We start from the raw sequence: 26,732 nt of genomic DNA, 5'->3' as shown, positions 1-26,732 counted from the left end.
TGAAATACATGAATAATTTTGTTAATTTATTGATATTCTTTAATAATTCAATAAATGACTGATTCCTGTACCCATTTTTGGTCTGGTTTTGATACCTTTCTTGTTACAGAAGAAAAAAATAGAGTATAAATTGTCTGAAGATATCATAAGAAGGTACATAGTCTATATGCATAGAAAAAAATACAAATATTATAATATTTGCCATTAACTATCAAGCTATCCTTGTTGGAGTACATTATGATTTCATGTGGATGCTGTACTTCAAGGTAAATCTAACTTGCATAGCCTGTTATTTTGTTACTTTTCCGGTCATCTCGAATATAGTAAATCTAGTCTTAGTGTACATATTATTTTATTTTTGTGGAATTAAGCTTAGGACAGTCTCAAGGAAGAAACCCACAAGAGTGTTAGTGTTACTTAAAACTAGATCTAAATACCTAGGAAAAGTTATTTATTACCTCTAGTACAAAGAACAAAGATGTTTTGTCTAAGTGTTACTTCAAGAAGCATTTTTATGAAAGTTACATTGCTGTCAGGATTATTTTAAAATAGCTATATTTTTAAGATATCACAGAAGTAATGGAAAATAGAAGTGCTTTTCATTAACCTGCAGACATGTGCTATTATTAGTTACATTTGCATGTTTGCCTTTTAATCACAGATCTTCTTAAGAATGGTCTTGCCTGTTATAAGTTGACTCTCCTGTTTCATGGCATTATAACCTCTATTTAATCATTCATGTTTTCCTTTGACACAAGATTTTTCTCACTTACCCTCTATAAAAGAGCATTCAACTAGTGGGCAGGTGAAAAAAATGAACAAGTGTTTGAAGAAAACTGGCATTATCCATTTTAATTATCCATTGCTTTTATCATGTCACCTGGGTCTCTCCTCTTTTAGTGAGTTCACAGAAATGCTGAACTGCAGACTTACTGAAAACATAAGCATGAATACTTAAAAGTGGCATGAGTGGAGGAGCCTTATGACTGTCTTATAAGATGGTCAAAAGAGAAATCTGTTTTGGTAAAACTCTTACCTAAAATAATTCCAGTTATCAGTTCGTAGGAGTCCAAATAACATGTTTTGACATACTTGACTACCTACAAATGAGATCAGTGTAATGTGAAGGGTGGAGTGCCAAACCTGAAGCCTGAGAGACCTGGATTCAAATTCTTCTTCAGATAATATTTATATGACCCTGGACAACTCACTTAAACTCTTAGAACCTCAGTTTCCTCATCTCTAAAAAGCAGATAATAGCAAGTACCTCAAGTGGATTAAGTGAGAATTTAAATAAATCACTTTATAAATATTAAAGTACTGTACAAAGTTATTATCATTATAAGCACAATCAAAAGTTGCACAGGAAAGAAAATTAAACAGTTGACTTTGTTATCTAAAGACCATAGAGATTCTTTGAATTTTCAATGCTCAGGCTACATTTTAACAAATGACAGAAAGTTTTAAATCTCATTTCTTCTATAACTGTAACATGGAAATGAAGACTTACATAACATCCCTGAATGGAGGCGGCACTTCCTCAGCTACTAATGTCAGTCTCTTAACTGAAAGCCTTTTATCTCCTTCGACTTGTTTAACGGTTTTGATTCATTTTATAAACTGTTGGCCTCCAACACATTCAGTGTTGGCAATGTTTTCATCACCTTTAGAGACAGATTGCCGTCTGGCCCAGATGTGATCCAATTGAACACCAATCTGTTATACTATGAATGGTTACTCCAAGGACTACTATCAGTGAGTGAGTATGAGATTTTCAATGTTATATACCCTATGTAATCTAAAAGTATTGAAGATCACAAACCAAAAAAAATTGTTTTCCCATGTTAAGTGACTAGAGTCTTAAATTCTGGACATGAGAATTAAAGAACTGGGATTGTATCTTCATGATAAACATATATGGATTGCCCATGGAAAAGCAGTACAAATGTAAATGCAAGGTTACCTGTCCCAAATGAACTATTGCTTTGACTCCTGAAAGAATGAACAGATGTGATTACTGAATGACTACAATGTTTTGAAAGATTGTGGAAAACACAGGCTAGTTATCTTGACTTTGATTTCTAGAAAAATTCTTGAACTAATCATTAAAGAAATGTTTGGTGAATATCTAAAGATGAAAGTGAGATTAAAAAATATCTATTGTAGCTTCATCAAGAACATTTTCTTATTTCTTTTTAAACATTAAACATTTTAATTAAAACATTTCCTTTTTTTTCTTGACAGTTACTAAGGTAGTAGATGAGGAGATTGCTATGGATATAGCTTATATAGATTTTTAGCAAAGGTTTTGATAAAGTATCTCATAGTATTTGGATAAGAAGATAAAGAGACGTAGGTTATATAGTAATACAATGGGGTTGATTCAAAAATGTTTGCATGGCAAGAATCGAAGAGTACTTAAGAATGGTTAAACGTCAGTGTGGCAGTGTAGTATCCCAGGTATCTGTACTTGACCCTGTGCTATTTTACATATTTATGAATGAGTTGAGAATAGATACTATGTTCATCAGTCTTGTAGATAACACTAAGCTTAGAGGGATAACTAACACAACAGATGACAAACTCAACCTCCAAGGTTGTCAGCTTAGAATATTGTGCTGACTCTATTAAGATGAAATACAGTAAGGATACATGTTTCTTTGCTGCTTCATACAAGAAACACCTCAATTTTATAAGTATATGATGTAGGAAGCATAGATAGATAACATTTTTTCTTGAAAAAAAAAGCTGAGGGCATTAGTGGACTACAAGCTCAACAAGCTAGCAGTGGGTTAGAGAAGCCACTGCAGTAAGAAGAGCACAGCTTCCAGCAATAGGAAAGAGTTAGCTCCACTATTTTTTCTCCTCAGACCTCATGTTAAGTATTGTGTTCATTTCTGGGTGTCTTAAGTCAAGAGGTACAATGATAAGGTAGAGAGCATCCAGAGGAGAGTAACCAGGTTGAAGCAAAGACTTGTCCATGAAATATAAGGGCAGTTGAAAGAACTGCTCAAGTTCATCCTGGAGAAAAGGCAACTCAACAAACATAATGACTGTTTTTAGTATTTGAACACCTAGCAGGCAGAATGTTAGGCTCGTTCTATTTGCTTTTAGAGGGCAGAATTAGGATCGCTAGATGTTACAGAGAGGCAAGTTAGACTTTTTTTTTTTTATTTAGCTTTTAATATTCATTTTCACAAAATTTTGGGTTTCAAATTTTTCCCCTTTTCTCCCCTCCCCCCCCAAACGCCAAGCATTCTAATTGCCCCTATCACCAATCTGCTCTCTCTTCTATCATCCCTCTCTGCCCTTGTCTCTGTCTTCTCTTTGAGGCAAGTTAGACTTGATGGGTAGGACTCATTCACTGAGGTGACTTTTAACTTCTAATGTTGTCTGTGGTTCTGTGAAATGCATGACATTTAGGAAGCCAACTATAGTTATTCCTTAGTAATAGCATCCATTCTCATATATTCATTTGAGGATCTGAGCAATAAATATCCTAAAATACTTCAATGTCTTAATAAATCTCTCTTTCATCAATTCACTTCATTTTAACAAACATTCATTAAGCACATGAAGAAAATAAAAATCACAACAGACCTGTATTTCAATCTGGACTCTAACTTATTTTACAATGTGACTACAGATAATTCATCTAACATATTTTGAGTCTACTTGCTCATCTGGAAAATGGAATAACACTATAGTATTTATCTCTTAGGATAATTGTAAGGAGCAAATGAGGTAATAGGAATCTAGTTGACATGGTAGAAAGAACGCCATACCTAGAATCAGGAAGACCTGAGTTCAAATCTGACCCCAGACACTATCAGTGTGACCTTGGGCAAGTTACCTAATCGTATTTGCCTCAGTTTCCCCACCTATACAATGGGTTAGAGAAGGAAATGGCAAACTACTCTTGTGTCTTTGCAAAGAAAACCCCAAATAGTTTCATGCAAAGTTGGACATAACTGAAGCAACTGAAAGACAACAAGAAATGAAGTAATGTATATCAAGCAATTTACAACTTATCAACACCATACAAATGTCCGATATTATCATTTTCATGCCTGCTATCACTTATCTAATGCAGTTGTCAAAATTGGCAAATATAAGGCGTGAAATGTGGAAATATATGTTCCCAAGTTCTTTTCCTTAAAGAATCACTTTTCTGTTGAATTTTTTATATGTAAGTTAAATATTTTCCCCGTTTATGACACATTTGAGTTGTGAAACATGAAATGTGATTTTTTTTACTTTTAAAAGACAGAAAAAATAATGTAGTAGGTAGGAAATTTCTTAGGGTAGAGAAAAGTCAGCATATTTAGGTATTTGTGTGTGTGTGTGTGTGTGTGTGTGTGTGAGTGCATGCTAAACTGGAAAAAGAAATTTTAAAATGATTTTCAAAGTCATTATTTTAAATGGAGAGAGACTGGGGAGATCAGACCTCCCAAGAACACATCATTTTATTTTTTTCTACTTGAAGATCCAGAGACAAAAAAATCAGAGTATTAAATAATAGAGTATGGTAAAGAGAAGACCTGAGAAGAATGTGATTAAAATAGGAAAATTTGAAAATTTCAACTGCTGAATTGAGAGTTATGTGTGTTTATCTTTCTTTCCTATTCCTGTAGATGAGAGGAATTTTTAGGAGATTTTTTTCTTCATGGGGAAGAGGAGGCCACTTTAATGACAGGCATAAAGACAGAAGTAAGAAACAAATCTGATATAACAGGCCTGCTGGAACAGCAGCATTAACTACAAAAAGTCAAGGGTACCTTCCATCTTCACATGCTCCAAGCCAAAAGGCTTCAAAGAGAAACATCATTCTTGCTTGCCTTGTTTCAATAGATACCAGAAGGGATGTTCAAGTAAGGTGGAAAAAGGAAACCCCAACTGTATTTCTAACCTTAAAAATGGAATTAAATTGATCTCCTTTAGGATATCCAGTTCTCCTTTTATTTTGCTCTTTACCTGAAATTTTAATGAGATATATTAAGAAATATGTTGAACACAGGTTGGAATTTAACTCAGAAAGAGACGGGGGCCACAAATTGAAGAGAAAAAATCATTAAATTCCCAATAATTAACTAAAATTTAGAACCAGAATTGAAAGTAGGACTTTCTGAAGGGCAAAGAGATGTTGGAAAAACTCATTTGACATCAGGAAGGCTGACTAATCTGGGGAACTAGTCTTAGGAAAGGGAAGAAAGATTTAAAAAAAATACAAAAAACTGGCAACTACTCTCTTAGGAATTGCACTCTGAAAATTAAAGGCTTTGAACAAGAGTCTTTCATTAGGATAAGTGTTTCTGCACAAATAACTTGCCATTATAATTCAGTTTAATCATAGAAATTGGAGGGGCAAAGGAACTGTTAGGTCATCTTGCCTTTCCTTCCAGTATGAAAATAACAATGATAGCTCTCTTATCCAGCGTATGATATGAATTACCAGTATCATTGTAGATAGAAATGGATATTGTGGAGCTATTCCCTCCTGTATTAAAGAATTTTTTAGAAATGCAAGTCCTATGTTTAATTTGGCCTCTATTCAGCTCTCTGGGTCTATAGCTTGAGCTTATGGGACTCCCATGTAATAACAAGCAAAAGAACAGGGACAAGATTTAAGGGAAAGGCTAGGAGAGTAAAAGGGAAAGTCACTTTATGGAATTAGGACCTAGGATAAAAGGTCAGGAAGGATGAGTCAAGGAATAAATTCTTTAAAAAGGGTTAAAATCCTAATAGCAAAAAAATCCTTTTCTTATGCCAGAAAAAAAATCCCCCAATAGCCTCTCTGTTGCTAGGGGGTACCTTTAGAAGTCAGGCATTTGCTGTTACAATTCTGATGCTGTGACTTCTTTATTGTGTAACCTTGCAAATATTACTTAACCCTTTTCTGCCCCAGTTGAAATTGAAAATGACAACATGAAGATTAAGAAATGAATATCTGCAGAGCATATTAAATACATACTGGAATTATAACTAAGATCACTTTGTTCAGAAGATCTAACCTGGCACAATTTTTCTTTTCATAAAATGAAAGCCAATTAATATAATTGGTACAGAAAACAATTGATTAATATGAATGTTCCAGACATGCTTATCCTAAGTATTATGATTTAATTTTCCCCTTGTTTTTCTTTCATGCCAGTAAGACAAACTGGTACTATACTAATGGAAAAGGAAAGGAAAAGCCTTAAGAAGCTACTTAGCTACAATACTCCATCAGTGTTATAGACTGGTGTCAGGAAATATCTGAATGGTATGTTCACCCCATTGACTGTAAAGCAATCTGATATTCATAAGCAATTGCACCCATGACAAAGTTATGTCTTTGAAAGTTCAAGCTATTAATCTTTTTTTCTCTGCTCTTAGATTCCCATCTACTGCATTTATTTATTCATCTGTCTGACAGTGATAATATGTCTGTAAAATATGGCTTCTTTGATCATGTGTATTTGACAGACAGGTTTTTTTGTTTTGTTTTATTTTGTTTTTCTTCAGGCTAACATGCTGTCTAGTGATGTGTCACTACCGGTGATGTCAGTTATCACCCATCCTGGGAAGTGATGTGAGATCAAAGGGAGAGAGAGAGATGGTTTAAATGATCAATCAATTTAATACATATGTTGGTAAAGCAGGAAAACACTTTAGCCTTGCGCAGTATTTTCCGGTAAATTTTTGATGTATACACTGTGTGTGTGTATGTGTGTGTGTGTGTGTGTGTGTGTGTGTGTGTGTTATGGTGAGAAAGAGATTTCCTATTATTTCCATAAAAAGAATCTTCCCAGAGTGGTGTGACTGTACCAGTTTAGAAGGATCTTAGTTCTTGGTGGAAACTCTTGCTGATCCCTTAGAGTTCCATTACCTCCTTTGTCTACTCTTCAATCAATCAGTCAAGCAATCAAATAATCCATCATCAAGCTCTTACTATGGATCCAGGTACTGTGCTAGGTGCAAGGGATACAATGATCAAATGAAATAATCTCTACTTTCAAGGAAGTAAGTTCTACCTAAGGCAGCAACATGTACACATGTAGGCCTATACTATATAGATATTAGGTGCTTGGAGTAGAGTGGATACACTAGCAGTTTGAGGGATCAGAAAAGGCCTTGTGTATAAGGTGAAATTTGAAAGAAGCTAACTTGTCTGGGAGCCTGATGTGAGGAAAGAATGTATGTTCTAAGATCACTGAAGGTGTCAGGAGGCAAGGGAAGAGCCTCATGTTGCAAGGCTCCATCTTTGAGAATGCTAATAAATGGAGGTTTACGCAGGAAGCTTCTTTTGGCCTTATTCTTGGGTGAAGGAATCCTAGTTCCCTGACATGCAAGTGGAATATCCATATTTTCATGATTCTTCTCTAGGTCACCATAGTCTAGAGATGACCCAGGGACCACGGTTTTGATGAAGTAATCTCTCTGCGGCATTAGAGGATTTCCCCAGTCTGAAACCATTCTCAGGATGCTCCTTGAGCTCCACATCTAAGTGTTAGGGCATAGCCCAACAATACAACATGAGATTGGATAACTGGGACAACAGAGGGACAACTCCAAAGAAGGTAACCCTCTGTGGTTCTTAGGAGAATATCATGCTGCATAGACCCATTATCTTCCATAAGATATTTGAAAACTATCTAATATTCTCGGTAAATACAGAGTGCTATTATCTTGAGAAAATCAGGGTTTAAAATAGAGAGATCTTTGTTCATTATGGTTGAAAATGTAAATTCAGATGAAAATAAATACCAGGGCTGAATAAGGAGTCTTAACATCTTTTCACTACAGTACTCTGAATGAGTGCTATTCAGAATACTAGGAAATACTTTCCAGATTTTTATATTATTATAATTATAATATAATTATATTATATAATTATTTGCTATATTATATAATATAATTAATACATTATATTTATTATATTATTATTACTCCAAATTTATATTTATTGCTCTAAAGACATTTAACAATTGGGTTCTAAAAGTTGCTATATAGGTTGGGAAAAATAATACTTGAGTCTCAATCTTGACTTCAATACTTTCTGGTTATGTTATTCCCACTAACCTAATCTTTCAGCATCCCACTTTCTTCATCTATAAAATAAAGATAATAATAATTGTTTTACCTAACAGTAGTCTACATTTCCTTGGTATTTCACTTGCATTATCTCATTTGGTATCTCTCAGAGTTGTTGTGAGAAAAGTGCCATATTAATGTGAATGATCATTATTAGCCTACAGGCTTTCCTGATATAAACACCTCTAATTCTGTCTACTCTAAAAATATCTGTTTAATCAATTAAAACTAAAAAGAGAATAGGAGAAGGTTTCTTCCTATTGGAATTGATTACACCCTGTCCCTCAAGTTTCCTTAAATACTTCCTGTGTGTCCAATATTTGTTCTAGGTACTAGGTAAGATCTAAGGCTTAGATAACACATAGCTCCTACCCAGAGCTTATAGACTAGTGTGCACATAGGTGCAATAGAATCACTAAAATGCTTAATTTGTGAGCTGAAAAGATACTACTGACTGAAGAAATCAGAGAAAACTTCCAAAAGGGAGTGAATTTAATTTGGTCTTAGACATGAATAGGAACTCTACAGGCAAAGATAGAGGGGAAGGCACTCTGGACAAAGGAAATACTATATGGAAAGGCATGGACATAAGAGAACACACAGCATCTTCATGAAACAGAAAATAATTCTGTTTGAATTGAGTGTAGACTATGTGGGAGGGAAGACATATGAAACATCTGGAAAAATAAAATGCTACCATATTTAGAGGCCATTGAATGCCAAAGAAAGGGGGATTTACTTTTTTTTCTCTTTTTGGAAGTATGTAATAGTCACTGAAGAATGTTGAGTGGAATTATAAGGATCACTGCTGTTCAAAAAGTGAATTATTCTGGCAGTGGTATAAATGATGCTTTGAGTGGCAAGAGATTCTTGACGTAGTCCAAGTAGCCAGTAAGCTGATACTAGTAAAAATAGAGGGAGACAGATTAATGTGGGAGATGCTGTGGGGGTGAAATCCCAAAGCTTTGGACATGAGAGGTTAAGGAAGAAGAGTCAAAGAAAATAATAATGTTTCAAACATTGATACCTGGAAGACTACTAGTGCCATGGAAAGAAATAGCACAATAAGTAGAAAGGTTTAAGCTTCATTTATGTTATGTTAAGCTTGAGGGGCTAGTAGACCATCTGGATTTACATGTTTTCTAAGCAATTGGAGCTATGGTTGTGGAACTCAGGAGGGTGGCCATGACTGGGGATACCAGTTTGCAAACCATTTCTGTGGCGATGCCCCTTAATAAACATGCAGTTACAGAAAGACAGATGTAGAGCCAGAAGGCACTTTTGTTGCTATTCAGGCATTTCTTTCTTGTCTGACTTTTCATGATTTTACTTGGGGTTTCCTTGGCAAAGATACTGGAGTGGTTTCCCATTTCATTCTTCAACTCATCTTACAGATGAAGAAACTGAGGCAAAAAGGGTTAAATGACTTCTCCAAAGTCACATAGCTAATAGTGTCTAAGATCAGATTTTAACTCAAAAGATGAATCTTCCTGACTCAGCGCTAGACACTATTAACTATAGCACTTAGCTGGCCCAGACAGGACTTTAGAGGGGGTATTCAGTCCATCTACCTCATTTTGCAGATAAGAAAACTGAGGCTCAAGGAGATGAAATAAATTTCCTAAGATCATGAAGACAGTAGGTACTAGAGCCTGCATTTGAATTCAGAGCCAGTGCTCTTAATTGAGTAAGGGTGGTGGGTTCCAGAGAGTGAATGACATTGGCAAGGACAATAATAGAAAGACAAAAAAATAGCACCATGGATAGGACCCTGGGGAGCATTCACTTCAATAGGTGACTAAAGGAACAATGAACCAGTGAAGGAGACAGAGAAAAGGAATAGTTAGAGAAAGAATCAGAGACACTGAGAACCAAGAGACAGCGGTATCTTTGAAGCCAAAGAAGTTTTCTATCATCTAGTATCACCCTTTATTTCCTATCCTTTGAAATTATTTCTATCTACCCTATGATTTTTCTAGCATTCACTTTCCATTGACAGCTATACAATAGAGTGTTCTTCTAAGCAGAGTTCACACAAATGCTTTTATGACAAATTAAATTGTATTCTTGTGTAGTACGTAAGAACTAGACTCCTTTCTTGAAGACAACTTTAAACAGTTAAAATGGGGACATATCTTTTAGCTACAGGGCACTGAAAGATAAAGATGCTCCTTTGACTGTTCATATGAATCTTATCCCTGGTTACTAGCATTCTTAAGAAGTGAGACAACTTGTTCATTAATTACTATACACAGGAAGAACTCATTATCAATTAGGTCAAAACTAAAATCCTCATATTTGTTAGATCACAGTATCATAGAATCACACGTTTTAACTGGAAGAGATCTGACATTTACCTTCTCATTTTATAGCTGAGGAAAACTAAGTTATTTGAGGTTAAGTTACTCATCCAAAGTTACACAGTTAGTAAGTAGGAGAAATGAAATTGAAACCAATGTTCCATGACTCCTATAGTTATTTTCAAATATTTCAATGTGCCACTTTAAATAAACCAATCATGAACCAATTCATTCAGTGCCTTTGGGACATATGGCAAGACTACTTATTCATGGGTCACTCAGGTGTACTTTTTTCCATCCTTTATATCAAACACTTCGTAGGAGCCACACTGAGATTCTTCTGTGGATGAGGTAGACAAGGAGTTATATGAAATGTAAAACATATTTTCCCTAAAAAAAATCAAGCTATACAGGGCAAGACTCATGGAGCCTAACCAGATACATGTACGTTGAGGAGATCCAAGAATCTTTTTTAGTAGAATATATAGCCTTGATCTACAGAAAGCTCCACCTTCTAGTCATATCTGTAATCAAGATGATGACCTCTTGTCTAGGTAAGAATGAGTCTGGCTCTTAAATTTTCTTCTTATTTAAAAAAATGTTTTTCCTCTTGTAGAAATTGTTAAAAGTTTTGGAACTCCAATAACAGCCCACCCAACCCTCACTGCTGACACGGTTAATGCATATTACATCGATTTGCTGTAAAGTACTAGGAGGTAACACTAAACTCCTGAATGGTCTCTGCAGTATATTTTCTTGTTTGGGGTGAATGGAATATATACTGTAGCTGTAGTACATCACCCGAATTAGTTTCCTGGGATTAGCATAATGCAATTCTATGAATCCTCCTTTCCACTTTACTGTTTCTATGAGGCTGTTTGTTTATAGAAAGCCCTATCATTCACTCTGGTTCATTAAAGGACTGCCTAAACAGCATAGTTCTGTATAATTTTGAGCATCATTTTAAAAAGTGTACATGGGAAAACTAGGCTTGTGCAATTTTTTTATTCCACTTTAACAGTTACCTTTGAGATATAGACTAGATTTACATCAAGGCTGATTATACCAAAATACGATTAAACTGCTATAAAAGTATCTACTCTTTTCATTAAATGAAGGTAATTTTGATGTGAAGAGCTTTTTGATATTTCATAGCAGGGAGTATGTTTTGCCATTTCTATTTTAGAAAAAAAAATGGCAGTCAAACTTCCTTACACTCACTGCAAAATGAAACTAAATTTGGGACTTCATGATACCAAGTGAAGAGTAGGCTGGGTACTTTGATGTTGGTAGACAGCAAATTGATTGACATAGCTTAGGTGTCAAAGTCAATTTTTGATTTTCAGTTATTGGCATGGCTGTGTCCATTAATCAGATTTGTTAGATTACTGTCCATCCTCTCCACCTGTGCAGCCCAGGCACACTCAGAACCTAGATATATTAGTCCAGCTCTGTTATTGATAGTTTTATTGATAGTTAGCTCTGTTATTGATCAGTTTTATTCAATCCATTCTCTTCTGCAATTATCTCAATCAGTTATTAAGTCAGACAAAATAATTGTACTTCCTACAATTCATTGTGACTACTTAGGCTGTACTGAAACCCAGACTACATCTATTTATGGTGAGACCATATTTTCTAACAATTCTCTTCTTTAAACGATTCTCCTCTAAACACTATTTTACTTTCTCTTCGCTATTTGGAAATGGATAAAGAAAAACAAAATATTATAATGTCAATGGGGCATCAGGGGCCACCAGTTTATTACTTTCTAGCCAGGATCACATCATCATAGAACTTTCACTCAAAAGGGGCCATAAAGACCATCTAGTTCAATTTCTGAATGTTACAGTTGAAGAAACTAAGGCCCAGAGGAGTTCAGTGATTTGCTCTAGGTCACATAGATAATAAATGACAGAGCCAAGAATGCTATGCAGATCCTTTGTCATAAAATCCAACACCATTTCCACTGTACTGTGCTGCCATTCTGACTGATTCATAGTATAGATTGATAAAAAATATATGAATGAGCCAAGTTGCTATAAATTAGCTTCCTAAGCTTTTGTACTGGGCCCCAAAGACTTAGACCTTCCCTCTTCCTTAATAGAACAGTGTCAAGAAGAGAAATATAAAGAGATAATGATTTTGGGACAGATATAGTCTGGAGAAGGAGAGAAGTGAGTCATGAAACTAACTGTTGTCATGTCCTCTTTTCAGAGCTTGCAGAAGAGAAGCAGCAAGGTGCCCTAGATCAGGATGGAGAATGATCAAGTGCACAGAACTATTTATTGGTGGGTACAGAAGAGGTGGTCATTTGATCCTCCTCAAAATGATTATAGAGAGAGGTGGGGGAACAGTAAGTGAGGATTCATGCTGGCCAATGAGGATGGGATATGGGTATTTAGTTTATAAAGCTCAGGAAAAACAAGAAGACTAGCTAAAGAACATGAGACAAGCCATAAAGATGGTAGATATTATTGGGGGAGGGGAAACGAGAATCTTGCACAAAATTCTGATTACAAGACCTATATGCCAACCACTCCATGACTCAATCCTCCCACTGTGTTGGTGGCTTGGAGCCAAGTGCTAATTTTTCTGGGCTATAATTAATGATTGTGTAGAGGGACACATGCAGTAGAACAACCAGGATTATATTGTCTTCACATATAAAGGGCTGCACTTTTTATGTCTTTAAGTCCAATGGAAAAAAAAAAAGGTTTATTTCTTTTCCTTTAAAACAAGGAATATTGTTTCTCAGGGTCAAAGAAAAAAAAAACATCAAGGGATTTCTGCCTCCCCTAGCCCAGATTAGAAGGAAATATTAAGCTTTCCCTCCTTATCATTCATGGTAATCACTATTATCACTGTCATAATCAAAATGCAATTATGAAGCCACATGGTAAAACTTCAACATTAAGAGTGTGAATCTTGTAAGAAGCCACACTTGAATGAATCCAAGGAAACCTGCTCTTTTTCATGGTAAGTCGGGTTCTGTTTATGCATTCTTTGTGTGTATTTATTGTTGTAGAACTAAAAAGACTTACTGGTAACTCCGAGTTTTCCCTCTCATCTTATTGATTGTAAAGAAAAGTTCAAATGACTACTAGGCTGCCAAAAAAAATTTTTATTGTTACCTGCAATTTGTTAGCATAATAAACTATAAATATTGCAGGCTACAACATCCAGAATAAGCATAAAGGGCTATTGAAAAGAAAAAGGGGGTTAAATGAGAAGATACATTGCATCGATAATTGAAGAAAACACTCTTTGAAAATGTGGTTCTCCTGAGCGAGAATGAAATTCCACAAAAGATAGACTCCTTTTGCATTCAAAATGAACAGTTTTAATGGGTGAATTGCATAGCATAAAATAATCTTGGAATGCACTCCTGTTTTTGTAAAATGTCTGTAACAGGTTATAGTCAAAATAACAACTAGCTATGGAATCCACTGTAGGCCATTTGTCTAATGAAAGTTCTGATATTACTCAGGAGTTGCACATGTTACTGTAATTAATACCTAATTTCCTGTTAGTATGTCTTAGAATTTGTAGACCTTTACTAGATGAGACTTCCACTAAGATTCTTCTCTGATTCCTCAGTATGTTATATGGAGATGACCTTGGGTTTTCTGGATTAATGCCGGGGGTCACAAATTCTGGTAGAGGATTTTCCTAGCTGACAAAGCTAGGTGATGGGTTACTTGTCTGAACACTAGGTTAGTTAACTTTAGAGAAACTCTTCACATGTCAATAGTGGTGTGATTAATTTGGAGAACACAACAATTCTTGAATATTGTTTAATGAATTCTAACTAGCTTTCAATCTTCATCGATTAAGGGTATTCTGGCCTTTGCCTGACTCAGGCCAGTTTCCTGGTGATTTATGTTCAATATTAGAACATTTAACAAAAGGAGATATATTTCACCGTGGCAGAAAGATATTCAAGAGGAACAATCATCAAAGATACCACACCTTAAGTCAGTTGAGGAAAGGTTCCTGGTCTGATTTGCCCATTATTTTCCATCAACCAAACATCATAGCATATATGGGGCTTTCTTAAATTATTTTGTACTCAAGTGAGGAGGGAGTGATGTCAATAACCTGACCCTCTTAGTCTCAAGCAGATTAATTCTCATATATTTTTCTCTGTCTTTTGAAGAAAATCTAATGTAACTGCATGGAGGGAGGGGTTAGGATATTGTTCCTACTGCAAGGGGAGTACCCTCTTTGAGCAAACTATGGATCCTTAAAATCTTGAAGCAGTAAGTGGAGTGTCAAAAATCAACAATTATAGAAAGTCAGTGGAAACAAAACTTATATTCCTTAAAAACCGGGGAAATGAGAGCTTTCGAAATAAATCTAAGTTCCAAGGGTTTTCAAGAAAGGGTAGCAGTGTATTCAACAGAAGCATAGAATCCTCTATCGTGCAGTTCCCTAACTCGGTAAATGTGGGTTGCAATGGATTAGATAATTTTTAAGTTCTTTTTCATTTAAAAAAATCAGTGCTTCTGTGACACACACATACACACACACACATATAAACAGGGCCTTTCAATTGTCTTTTAAATGAAATGCTGATATGCTGTAGATTAAATTGTGCCCTATCAATGTAGCATTTTACATACAGTAAGAGACTGAGAGCAACAAGATTTGTCTTCAAGGTGCGAGAGGATTGTGTTTTCCATTCCTAGTTGTTCTGAAATATAGATAGTTTAGATTGCAATTAATCACACTTCTGCACACATTCCAAAGAACAGGCATTTGCCATGTGTTATAATGAAAGAATATTTGATTTAGAATTAAATGACCTGGGCTCAAATTTTAGCTTGGACACTTATTAGATGGGCTACAATGAAGAAGTCACTTAACCATGTGAATCTTAGTTATTCTAACTAGTATGTTCAGGTTGAAAAGGCTGGGGAGAGTGGGCTGTATTGTTTTCAGAAAGGATTTTACTTCCCTAAAACTTCATATAGGGGCACAGGGCAATCTTTTCAAAACAGAAATATTTCATAGTATTGGTCCATAACAGTGAATCCTAGAATATCAAGGCTGACTCTGAAGAACTAAAAATGTGCACAATACAGAAGGCAATGGAAAGAGTCATGGTAGGTGTGAATAGACCACAACACATAACCAGTCAGGAACTTTGGAGAATAGGACTAAAGGATGTCACCAAATAATTGTATAATAGAGAAGGAAGATGAATTAGTTATATCTAAGAGCTAAGGATGGCAGGTGGGTGGTGAGATGATTCCACTGGTACAAATGTGATATCAGGAGAAGTGAGGAAGGCCTCCTTCCAACAATGCTTCTTGTAGTGAATTTTGGGAGGAAATCAAGGATCATGGGTACAAGACAGGCATGAATGGGTTGTGATATGAATTTTTGGAGGGAGCTCCCAAATAAATCTGAGATATCAGGTATCCCAGAATATGTGGTATTTGAAAATCATGACAGCGATAATTTTGCTTTGTTCTTTACCTGAAAGTACTATATTAATATAGCTCTATCATTTAAATTGTCTTCAGAGTTGGAATTTATTAGATGAAAATTATTCTGACCAAGATTTTCAAATAGCTATTATCCCTCCCTGAAAAATGAGAATAATTTTGAAATTTAATGATTCTTCCAAATGATAATTAATGCTATTTTAGTTCCTTTCCTAGGTTAAAATTTTAACTCAGAAATTTCCAAATTTTATTAATTTCTAGATCATGTGTTTTCCAGCTATAACTAATTTCCCAATAAAAATTGATATTGGCATAAAGAGATAGGAGACATATGTTGACACAGGAGATTACTTTGCTAAAATGTTGGTTCTTTGCCAAATTAACCCATCTGTAATTCATGTGACTGTGAGTGACAGGATTCTGAAAGAAAGCCTTAGAGATGCAAATTATTATTAGTTTTCAAAATTAACACGTGAAAAATATAATAAGTATTTGATATAGAACTGACACTTATAAGCACTCAAGTAAAAGGTATAAAAACAAGATAGTTCTTGCTTTTGAAGAGTATATATTCTAATATTTATAGAGAACACATAAAAGGGGATTAAAAAGTAGGGGACAAAGGGAGATCTGAGCATGGAAGCTTGGTTAGGAAATGTATGAAAAATGAAATGAAGTATTAGTTTTTGGGCAAATTAAAAAAAAAACAACAACTCACCAATCAGAGCTCAGGAAACTTCCAACTTGTTATTATTCAGTTGTTCATTCACATCTGACTCTTTGTAACCCAATGGAATATAGCACTCTAGGCTCTTCTATCTTCCACTGTCTCCCGAATTCTGTCAAAGCTCATGATACATCCATGAAACTATTCATTCATCTCATCCTCTACCTTCTTCTGTCCCCTTCTCCTTTTTCTTTCAATATTTTCCAGCATCAGAATCTTTTCCAATGAGCCTGCTCTTTTGATATGTGGCCAACTTATTTAAGCTTCATCTTCAGTATTTGACCTTCCAATGAATAATTTTTATTAATTTCTTTAAGTATTGACTGTTTTGATCTCCTTGCTATGCAAGGTATTAAAAGTCTTCTCTATTACCACAATTTGAAAGCATGGATATTATGGTACTCAGCTTTTTGTATAGTACAGTTCTCAAAGTCACACATTACTGCTTGGAAAAACCATAGCTTAGACCACATCAACTTTTGTTGGCAAGATGATGACTCTGATTTTGAGCATGCTGCCTGAATTTGCCATAGGTTTCCTTTCAAGAGCATTTTTAAAAATTTCATGGCTAAGGTATGTATCTGTATTCAGTGATCTTTGAACCTAAGAAAATATAATTGGACACTGCTTACATTTCTTCTCTCTCCATTTGTCAGGTAGTGATGGGACCAGTTGCTATGATCTTATTTTTTTATATTATATTTCAAACAATCTTTTGCCCTTTCCTCTTTTATACTCATTAATAAACTCCTTAATTCTTCTTTACTTTCTGCCCTCAGAGTGGTATCACTTTCAAATCTAAGATTATTGATCTTTCTCCTGGCAACCTTAATTCTGCTTTTGATTTATCCAGGTTGTCATTTCACATAATGCACTCTGCATTTAAGTTAAATAAATAAGATATGATACTGTATCAGTAAGCACCCCAACATACACAAGGGAGCCTGCTACCACAGGTTCTTAGATCTATATTCATAAAAGCAAAGCAACTTTCAAGGCCTTAACAATCACTTTAATCAAGCACATGTATCATTCCTTTATCCAAGTTCATATATCATTCACCTAGTTCAGGGGAGTCAGCACCCTGAACTTCAAAGAAAATATAGACAAATCAAAGATCAACAGACATGGTTTCCTCTGCCTGACCGTAATCAATACATATGTCACAATTCAACAGACAGGTCCAACTGTCTGACCATAGTTACCAAAGAGGGAAGCACCAACATCTGGGTTTTCAAAGCCAGGGGTCCTTAGCAGATTCTCAGAATCCTCATCTGGCCAAACAAACATTTCCAGTCAGTAATCCACAAAGTAAAGCCCCTCAGAATATTTATACTTTTTTTTAGAGCCAGTGGGCATCCCAACAATTGAGATCTAGTGCCTCATTAACAAAAGGTGTGGATGTTCCTACAAATTTTCCCTAATCAAGCTCCCCTTACTGGGTAGGCCCATTAATGGGTGGTGAACATCTTTAATTACATTAATAATACAAATGCATATACTGTTTCTAGTCAAAAAACTCTTGTTTCTCTACTCCTAGTGAAGACTATTTATTGATTCAATCAAGAGGCAAGAGGCGAGATTCAATCAGAGGCACTTGATTATACTAAAACAAAAATAGCAAAAGATTCTATTTTGCTTGGCATCACACTCCACCCTTCCAGGATCCTTTACCTTACAATTTAAATGACCATGGATCCTGAAATGACAGAGGCGTTATACTTCTTGATTATACTAAAACAGAAACAGCAAAAGATCCTACTTTGCTTGCCCTTACAGATACAAAGCCTTATTGTACTCCTTTCACCAATCTGTGGTTCCTTGCTCAGTTCAAGCTGTTGATTCTTAACTCACATACAAATTCCTTAAGAGACAGTACACTCATAAATTCTGAGGAATTGCTACATTTTGTGTTGATCCTCATAGACAAAGGATTTAGTATGATCAACAAAGCAAAAGTAGATGTTTTTGTGGAACTCTCTTGCTTTCTTTGTAATTTAGCTGATGTTGGCATTTTGCTCTTCAGCTTCTCTGCTTCTTTGAAAAGCAACCTACACTTCCAGTAATACATTCATACATTGCTGAAGCCTAGCTTGCAAAATTTTAAGCTCAATCTTACCGGCATGAGAAATAAGTACAATTATTTGGGTATTTGAGCATTCACTGGCATTGCCCTTCTTTAGGACTGGGATGCAAACCGATCTTTTCTTATCTATTGGCCAACTGTAGAGTTTTCCAAAATTGCTGAAATATTGAGTGGATATATTTTAGGAATTTAATCACCTTAACTAATATTATTAGCAATGCTTCCTAAGACTCACTTGACTTTATTCTCCAGAATGTCTGGCTCTAAATTAGTAACCATATTATTGTGGTTATCAGTGATGTTAAGTTCTTTCTTCCATAGTTATTCTGTATATTCTTGCCACTTGTTTTTAATCTCTCCTACTTCTCTTACATCCCTACCATTTTTGGCTTTTATTATGCCCATTTTTGCAAGAAACTATCCATTAAATTCTTTAATTTTCTCAACAAGATCTTGTTTTCCCCATTCTATTACTTTCTTCTTTTTCTTTCCATTGATCATTTAAGAAACTTTCTCTCTCCTTACTGTTAATTCAGTCCAGTATAGTTTTCCCTTTCTCTTTTGCCTTTTGTTTTTCTTTTATCCTCAGTTATTTGTAAAGCCTCACCAGACAAACATTTTGCTTTCTTGCTTTTTCCTTTTCTTTGGATGTCTATGTGCAGAGTTGTCTTTTGGTTTCTTCAAAAAGAGTATTTGCTAGGACTAGAGTTACGACAAAATTCTATTACCTTTTCTCCTCCTTTTTTTGTACTCCAAGGCCAAGCTTGACCATGATTTCAATTATCTTTTGATTTCCTACTGTAGCATGCCAATTGCCTATGATGAACGTGACATTTTTTCTTAGTGTTATTTCTAGAAGATGTTTTTGGTCTTCGTAGAACTGAACAACTTTGGCCCCTTGGACATCAATAGTTAGAGTATGGAATTGTTTTATGCTTGATGTTGAATTAAAACATTGAATCTGAACAGATATCATTATGTTATTTAACACGCACACACACACTAATACTGATTTTCTCACCCTTCTATTGGCTATGAGGGCTATTTCATTTCTTCTAAGGAATTCTTGCCCACAGCACTATATGTAACAGTCACCTGAATTAAATTCAACCATTCCCATCCATTTAAGTTCACTGACACCCAAGATGTCAATTTTCAAACTTTCTGTATCTTGTTTGAACATACCCAGCTAACCTTAGTTCAAAGATATTACATTCCAGGTTCTGATTCAATATTGATATTTATGGTGTTTGACTTTCCTTTCATTACCAGACACATCTACAGGTGAGTTTCCTTTTGGCTTTGGTCAAGCCACTTCATTCTTTCTGGAACTACTTGTATTTGTCCTCTTCTCTTTCTCAGTAATATGCTGAATACCTTCAAACCTGAGGTGCTTATGTTCTGATGCCATATCTATTTCATTTTTATGCTGTATATGGACTTTTCTTGTCAAAGATACTAGAGTGATTTTGAATTTACTTCTCCAGAAGATCACATTTTATCAGAACTCTCCACTATGACGTGTACTTCATGTGTAACCCTGTATGTCATAAGGTCATAGTTCTATTGAGTTAGGCAAACTCCTCTGCCATTGACAAGGCAGTGATCTAGGAGGGTTAAGGTTCTAAAAGCAAGGTCCAAAATTTTAGAAGGTGGGGAAAATGACTGGAAAGTAAGTGGCATGAAAATGCCTTGTCAAGGAAATTATATTCTAGTAGGGGAAGAAAACAATTATATGGAGAAAAGAAATGGAAGTTGGCTATTATGGAAGGTATACATAATGGTGATATGCGGCTGTGCATTGGACAGCTCTCCTGTCTTAACACTCCCTAAATTGTGTGAGATTTTATGGCTATCCACCCTGTTAAGTTATATTATATTTGGAATCTATTAAAACCTCTTGTTCTTTTGGACACAAACTGGTATCTAGCCCAATATCCCACATCATATGCTAGGGCTGAAAACAACAAACAGCAACAAAAACTCACAATTATAAATCCTTACTTTTATCCTTTTTGAATTTTATTTTAGTAAATTTGGTTCATGGTTCTAGGTTATGATGATCTTTTTTCTGAATTCTGATTCTTATACCAAATTTGCCCATTCTCATTGGATGTGATGTCATTCTGGCTATAGCAGTCACTACATTTTATTTCAAAATGCTTTATAAAATACCACCTGAGTAATGTTTTAAGATTTTGCTGGGAATTGAATCTAAATTCGGGCTTACTGTTTGAAGACTCCATCCCCTTTTTCCTCTCTCTTTTCTTCAAATTTTCAAGCTTGCATGTCTCAGATCCTGAAGAAGCTTCCACTTGCCTTGTTTTCTCAAAGGTCACTGACAGTGGTTTAGCAATTCCATGTACCAGGTCTTTGAAGATCATGAATGCAATTCTTTGGGCCTGGGAATTTGAACTCATTGACAGCCTCTTAGTGCATTTTCACTATCCTTTCACTTTGGAGGGGGTGTCAAATCCTTTTAAACCATTTTTGTTCTATTTCCAATCCAAATATATTTCTCCTTGACAGATGAAACAGAAGTCAAATAAAGGTCAGGCATTTCTAACTTTTTTCTCTTTTTCCCTTTACACTACAAGCTAAGGCTCTGTACTTACTTTAATCTTCTTTCTCTTAACATAAGTTTAAAAATCCACTTTTTTGTCCTTTTGATGAATCTTCCATTTATCTCATTTTGAATTGTAGTGCATCTTACAACATTCTTTTTTAATTCTTTTTTAAACATATAATTTATTTATTTTCAGTTCTTAACATTCACTTCCACAAGAATCTGAATTCAAAATTTTCTCCTCATCTCTCCCCACTCCCACCCCAAAGCAGGATGCACCCCATCTACCCCTTCCTCCAGTCTGTCCTCCCTTCTATTACCCCCCTCTTCTTTCATCCCTCTCCCCTCTATTTTCTTGTAGGGGAAAATACATTTCTATTCCCTATTGCCTGTACATCTTATTTTCCAGTTGCATGCTAAAACAATTTTTAACATTCATTATTAAAGCTTTGAGTTCCATATTCTCTCCTTTCCTCCCTCCCCACCCACCCTCACTGAGAAAACAAGAGATTCAATATACATGTGTAGCCATGCAAAACACTTCCATAATAGTTATGTTGCTAAAGACTAGCCACGTTTCCCTCTGTCCTATCCTGCCCTCAATTTATTCCATTCTCTCCCTTGACCTGTCCTCCCACAATAATGTTTGTTTCTGATTATCTCTTTCCCCAATTTTCTGTCCCTTCTATTATCTTCCCTCTCCTCTCCCATTCCATCCCTGCCTTCCTGCAAGTTGAAATACAATTCCACACCAATTGAGTATGTGTTATTCCCTCCTTAAGCCAAATTCCATGACAGTAAGGTTCACTTATTTCCTTACATCTCACCCCTCTTCCCTTCATTGTAAAAGCCCATTCTTGCCTCTTTTATCTGAGGTGGTTTGCTACATTCTATCTCTCCCTTTCTCTTGCTCCTAGTACATTGCACTCAACAATAAATTTTGCTTTTTAGGCATTCTCCTTCATATTCAGCTCACCCTATACACTCTGTTTATGTATATGCATACACCCATGTACAGATACATACCTACACATATTTCTCTTGATTCTTGTATTTGAAAGTCAAATTTTCTGTTCAGCTCTGGTCTTTTCAACAATAATGCTTAGAAATTCTCCATTTCATTGATATTCCATTTCCCCCCTTAAATATGGTACTCAGTTTTGCTAGGTAGGTGATTCTTGGTTTTAATCCTATCTCCTTTGAACTCTGGAATATCATATTCCAAGTCCTTTGATCTCTTAGTGTAGAAGCTGCTAAATCCTGTGTTATCCTGATTGTCTTTCCACAATACTTGAATTGTTTCTTTCTGGATGCTTGTTATATTTTCTCCTTGACCTGAGAACTCTGGAATTTGGCTAAAATATTCTTAGAGTTTTCCTTTTGAGATCTCTTTTAAGAGGTAATTAATAAATTCTTTCAATTTATATTTTGCCCTCTGCTTCTAGAATATCAGGGCAGTTGTTCTTGATAATTTCTTGGAAGATGGTTTGATTATGTTTTCAGGTAGACCAATAATTTTTAAATTATCTCTCCTGGATCTATTTTCCAGGTCAGTTGTTTTTCCAATGAAATATTTCACATTGTCTTCTATTTTTTCATTCTTTTGGGTTTTTTTCTACTTTCTTGGTTTCTAATAAAGTCATTAGCTTCCATCTCCTCCACTTTAATTTTTAAAGAACTATTTTCTTCAGTAAGTTTTGAACCTCTTTTTCCATTTGGCCAGTTCTGCTTTTTAAAGCATTCTTCTCTTTGTTGGCTTTTTGAACCTCTTTTGCTATTTGGGTTAATATATTTTTAAAGGTGTTTATTTTCTTCAGCATTTTTGGGGGTCTAATTTAGCAAGATGTTGATGTGCTTTTCATGAGTTTCTTGCATCACTCACATTTTTCTTCCCAATTTTTCTTCCACCTATCTTACTTGATTTTCAAAATTTTTTCTTCCTTTTATAGTTCTACCACTGTTGGGTAGACTTTTATCACCTAAAGTCTAGACTATTGCAATAGTCTACTGGCTGATCTTTTTTGTTAAATATTTCACTCCAATCCCAGTCTATCATCTACTTGGCTGCCTAACTGATTCTCCTAATGTATTAGTCTGGTCTCCTCACTCTTCTACTCAATAAATTCCATTGGCATTTTATCTCTAGGATCAAAACTGAAACCGACTTTGGCATTCAGAGTCCTTTATAACCACCTCCACCTTCATTTCCCATACATGCTCTGCAATCTAGTGATACTTTCCTCATTTTTGTTCCTTGCACAATATATTCCACCTCCCAAATCCAGGTGTTTTCACTGACTGTTTCCCATCCTTGGAATATTCTCTCTCCTAATCTCACTTTTGGCTTTTCAGTCTTCCTTCAAGTTCCAAATAAAATCTCACCCTGTATAGGAAGACGTATTTGTGAACCCCTAATTCTAATGCCTTCTCTCTTTGATTATCTCCAATTTATTCTGCATATATTATATTTGTACATAGTTGTTCATGTGCTATACCCTCACTTAAATGCAAGCTCCTTGAGATCAGTGATTATCTTTTTCTTTTATATCCCTAGTGTTTAGCATAGTGTCTGGCACATAGTAAGTGTTTAATAAATGTTTGTTGACTCACCAACTTGTTTAGCTAACATTTATATAAATAAAGGAGCTAAATATGTGATTTCATTTGTAGAACTCCTGGGGGAGGAAATTCCCTTAACCTTTTTCCTAGAGTATTGAAATATTAGGTGATTTTCCCAAGATCACAAAGTCAATCAGTATCAAAAATGATACTGGAAGCCAGATCTTTCACAGTATCGTTTTGCCACTCTGCCTCTTATACGTGTCATCAAAAAAGTCAAGTTTATTCATGACTTCTCCATTTCTCTTTAAGTAAATTTACCTGTTTCTCTCCTGATTGGAATTACTTGATTGTGTTTAGGGCATTTGCATTTCATTCATCTTAGCACAACTTTCCAAATATAATTTTAAACTAAGGGATCCTACTTATCTTTTGTCTGATCTCTTTCAAGCATGCTAATGCAAAATCTCAGGTATGTTTCAGACTACTCCTGGGTTTTCTCCCCCTATCTGGCATAAATCTGAAGCTGGAACAGTCTATTTACCTAAAGAAGCCTACCATTTCTCCTTTGATGGCTAGTTACTCTTACTGGTCAGAATTTGGTACAGATAATCAGTGCTCATTGTCCAGGTTTTGAAGAAAGAAATTATTAAAGTAATTTAATAATTTGTCAGTTGCTTTCCTTTTTTTTTCTTTTTAATTAGCAGCAGAGTATCCAGCAGATATTCTAATAGCTGAATGTCATGTTTTAGTGTATTAGCTTTTTGATGGTTTCTTAAATTTTTATCTATTTCTTTTTGGCTGAGTTTATTTCCATATATTATAAATTTAAAAATTTCTTCCTTCATTTGTTTCTTCCTCCATAAAGTTATCTCTGTGTTCAAAGGAACGCTTTCCATCTCCCATCCGCCTATATATATAAATATGAAATATTCACTACCCCTTTATAAAATAAATTATTTTAATTTTTTGAATAAATATAACTTTCCATTATTATATTCTATCCATGAGTCATATTCTACTGAGTCCCATTCACATACATAAGGTTGAATAAAGAGGCAATAATTTACACTGGAAAGAGTCTTAATTTGGAAATTGAGGTAACTTCATTCCAATCTTTTACTTGCTGCCTATATGACTTTGAGCAAGTTATTTAACTTCCCTATTCAGTTTCTTCCTCTATATATCTAGGGTTTGGATTAAGTGATCATGGCGATCTATTTCTAGCTCAATATCTATGATCCCATCATCTCCTTTATTTGCTTTTTTTTCCTTTAGCTGTATAATTTACTTTGCATATGATGTATATTCTGCTTATTTGAGTATTGCCCTCCTTTTGGACATTGTCACCTATGATATATATATATATATATATATATATATATATATATATATATATATATATATATATATATATATATATATATATATACACATACAAATACGCAACATATTATTATATATACATATATGTATGTATGTGTGTACATATATGTATACACACAAGCATACCCATGTATGGTATAAGGTGTTCAGGAAAACTAGTACCTCTGATGTTAGGGCTGCTTTTCAGTTTTGGTGTTGGCCTGATCCAACTGTCTTTCACCTGTGGCTCCAAGAAGCTGTAGCATGCTCAGAAGCCACACTTTGGTAAATTATTTCAGCAGAGAAGCTAAACTAGACAGGATAATTAAGGGCCACAATCCCATTGTTGAATTAGTGGGGTGACTACCTCAAGTATGTGAAGACTTTCCCTGGTGGAATGAGTGGAAGAGAACAATTTATTCCAATGGAGATGAAGGCAACTGAAGCAGTCACTGTGGAGCACTTAGAAGATACCAAGGTTATCCACTGCATCTTGAGTGATCACCAGTCATCTTGACTGTCCAGCCACTGAACTGTGATGACTATGGAAGAGAGATTGAGGCAAACAACTTCATGTAGCACTGTCTCATTTAAATACAATTTATGCATGAGTCGAAAGAATTTACCCATACCATTTTACAATTTTGCCTATCTCAAAACCCTGTGGTGACAGGTAAATTATGAAGCAATAGGTGCAGATACACTCGGAGTGATAATCATACCTTTGTGCATAGGTGGCCAAGCCATAGGGTCATCTTCTCACTGGAAGCAGCAGTGGTATTTGGCAGCCCCTTGTACGTTGGTACAGATTTTAAGGATATACTCACTTCCTGGAGTGTGAAAGGTCCTAGAAAAGATACCCTAAAATCGCCTGCTTCCCCATTCTGGCCTGATTCAACCCTACAGTTGAAATACGCACACACACACACAGACACACACACATACGTCAATGTACAATTCTGCAATGGTTATTCCACTCACCATTGGGACATTGAATGTTCACATACTTATAGAAAATACAAAATCCAGTACACCTGAAAGATGCACTGCTTTTGCTGTTTGCATCCTATTAGCAGCCCTCAGTGTAGCAAGGTTGGCAAATGAGGGCCAGTATGAAGTTGTAGCTGACTACACATTATTTTCTCAAGTAGCCACAGTTAAGGGGAGTTCCAGAAACTGGAGTAAGTTTAGTGATAAAAACTAATCTAGTCAGCAAGCTTGTATGCTAACTCAAAAGTATAAATGAGAGGCTCATGACTATGCAATTGCTACTTGCAGGAAAATGCCAAGCCACAATGGTCCTACCATATTGAACCCTGAAAGAAATGAGATCAATGTGTCAGAAGAGGGCAAGCTTATAAATCTGGATGACTTTAATGCTAGAGTACGATCAGACTGCCAGATGAGGCAGGGAGTCCTTGGGAGGAATGGAGTTAGAAACGGAAACAGCAATGGTCACTTACTACTGAAGACTTGTGCATCTCATTACCTTCTCATCACCAACACTGTGTTTCATCTACCTAAATGCAATAAAAGTTCATGGATTCACACTTGCAGCAAACTTTGTCATTTAATAGACTGTGTAATTGTAAGGAGAAGAGAT

At 35.3% G+C, this 26,732-nt stretch overlaps 1 long non-coding RNA gene across 1 annotated transcript; it reads left to right on the top strand.

Moving 5' to 3' along the window:
* The first annotated feature begins 7 nt into the window (after nucleotides 1-7).
* Nucleotides 8-26,732, top strand: LOC140509477 (uncharacterized). Its single transcript, XR_011968775.1, has 4 exons — nucleotides 8-1,759; nucleotides 4,635-7,559; nucleotides 12,591-12,664; nucleotides 26,408-26,732. It is a non-coding gene; the product is annotated as an uncharacterized lncRNA (long non-coding RNA).

Source organism: Notamacropus eugenii, chromosome 6 (genome assembly GCF_028372415.1).
Source record: "Notamacropus eugenii isolate mMacEug1 chromosome 6, mMacEug1.pri_v2, whole genome shotgun sequence".
NCBI lineage: Eukaryota > Metazoa > Chordata > Mammalia > Diprotodontia > Macropodidae > Notamacropus > Notamacropus eugenii.
This window is presented reverse-complemented; position numbering and strand designations above follow the sequence as displayed.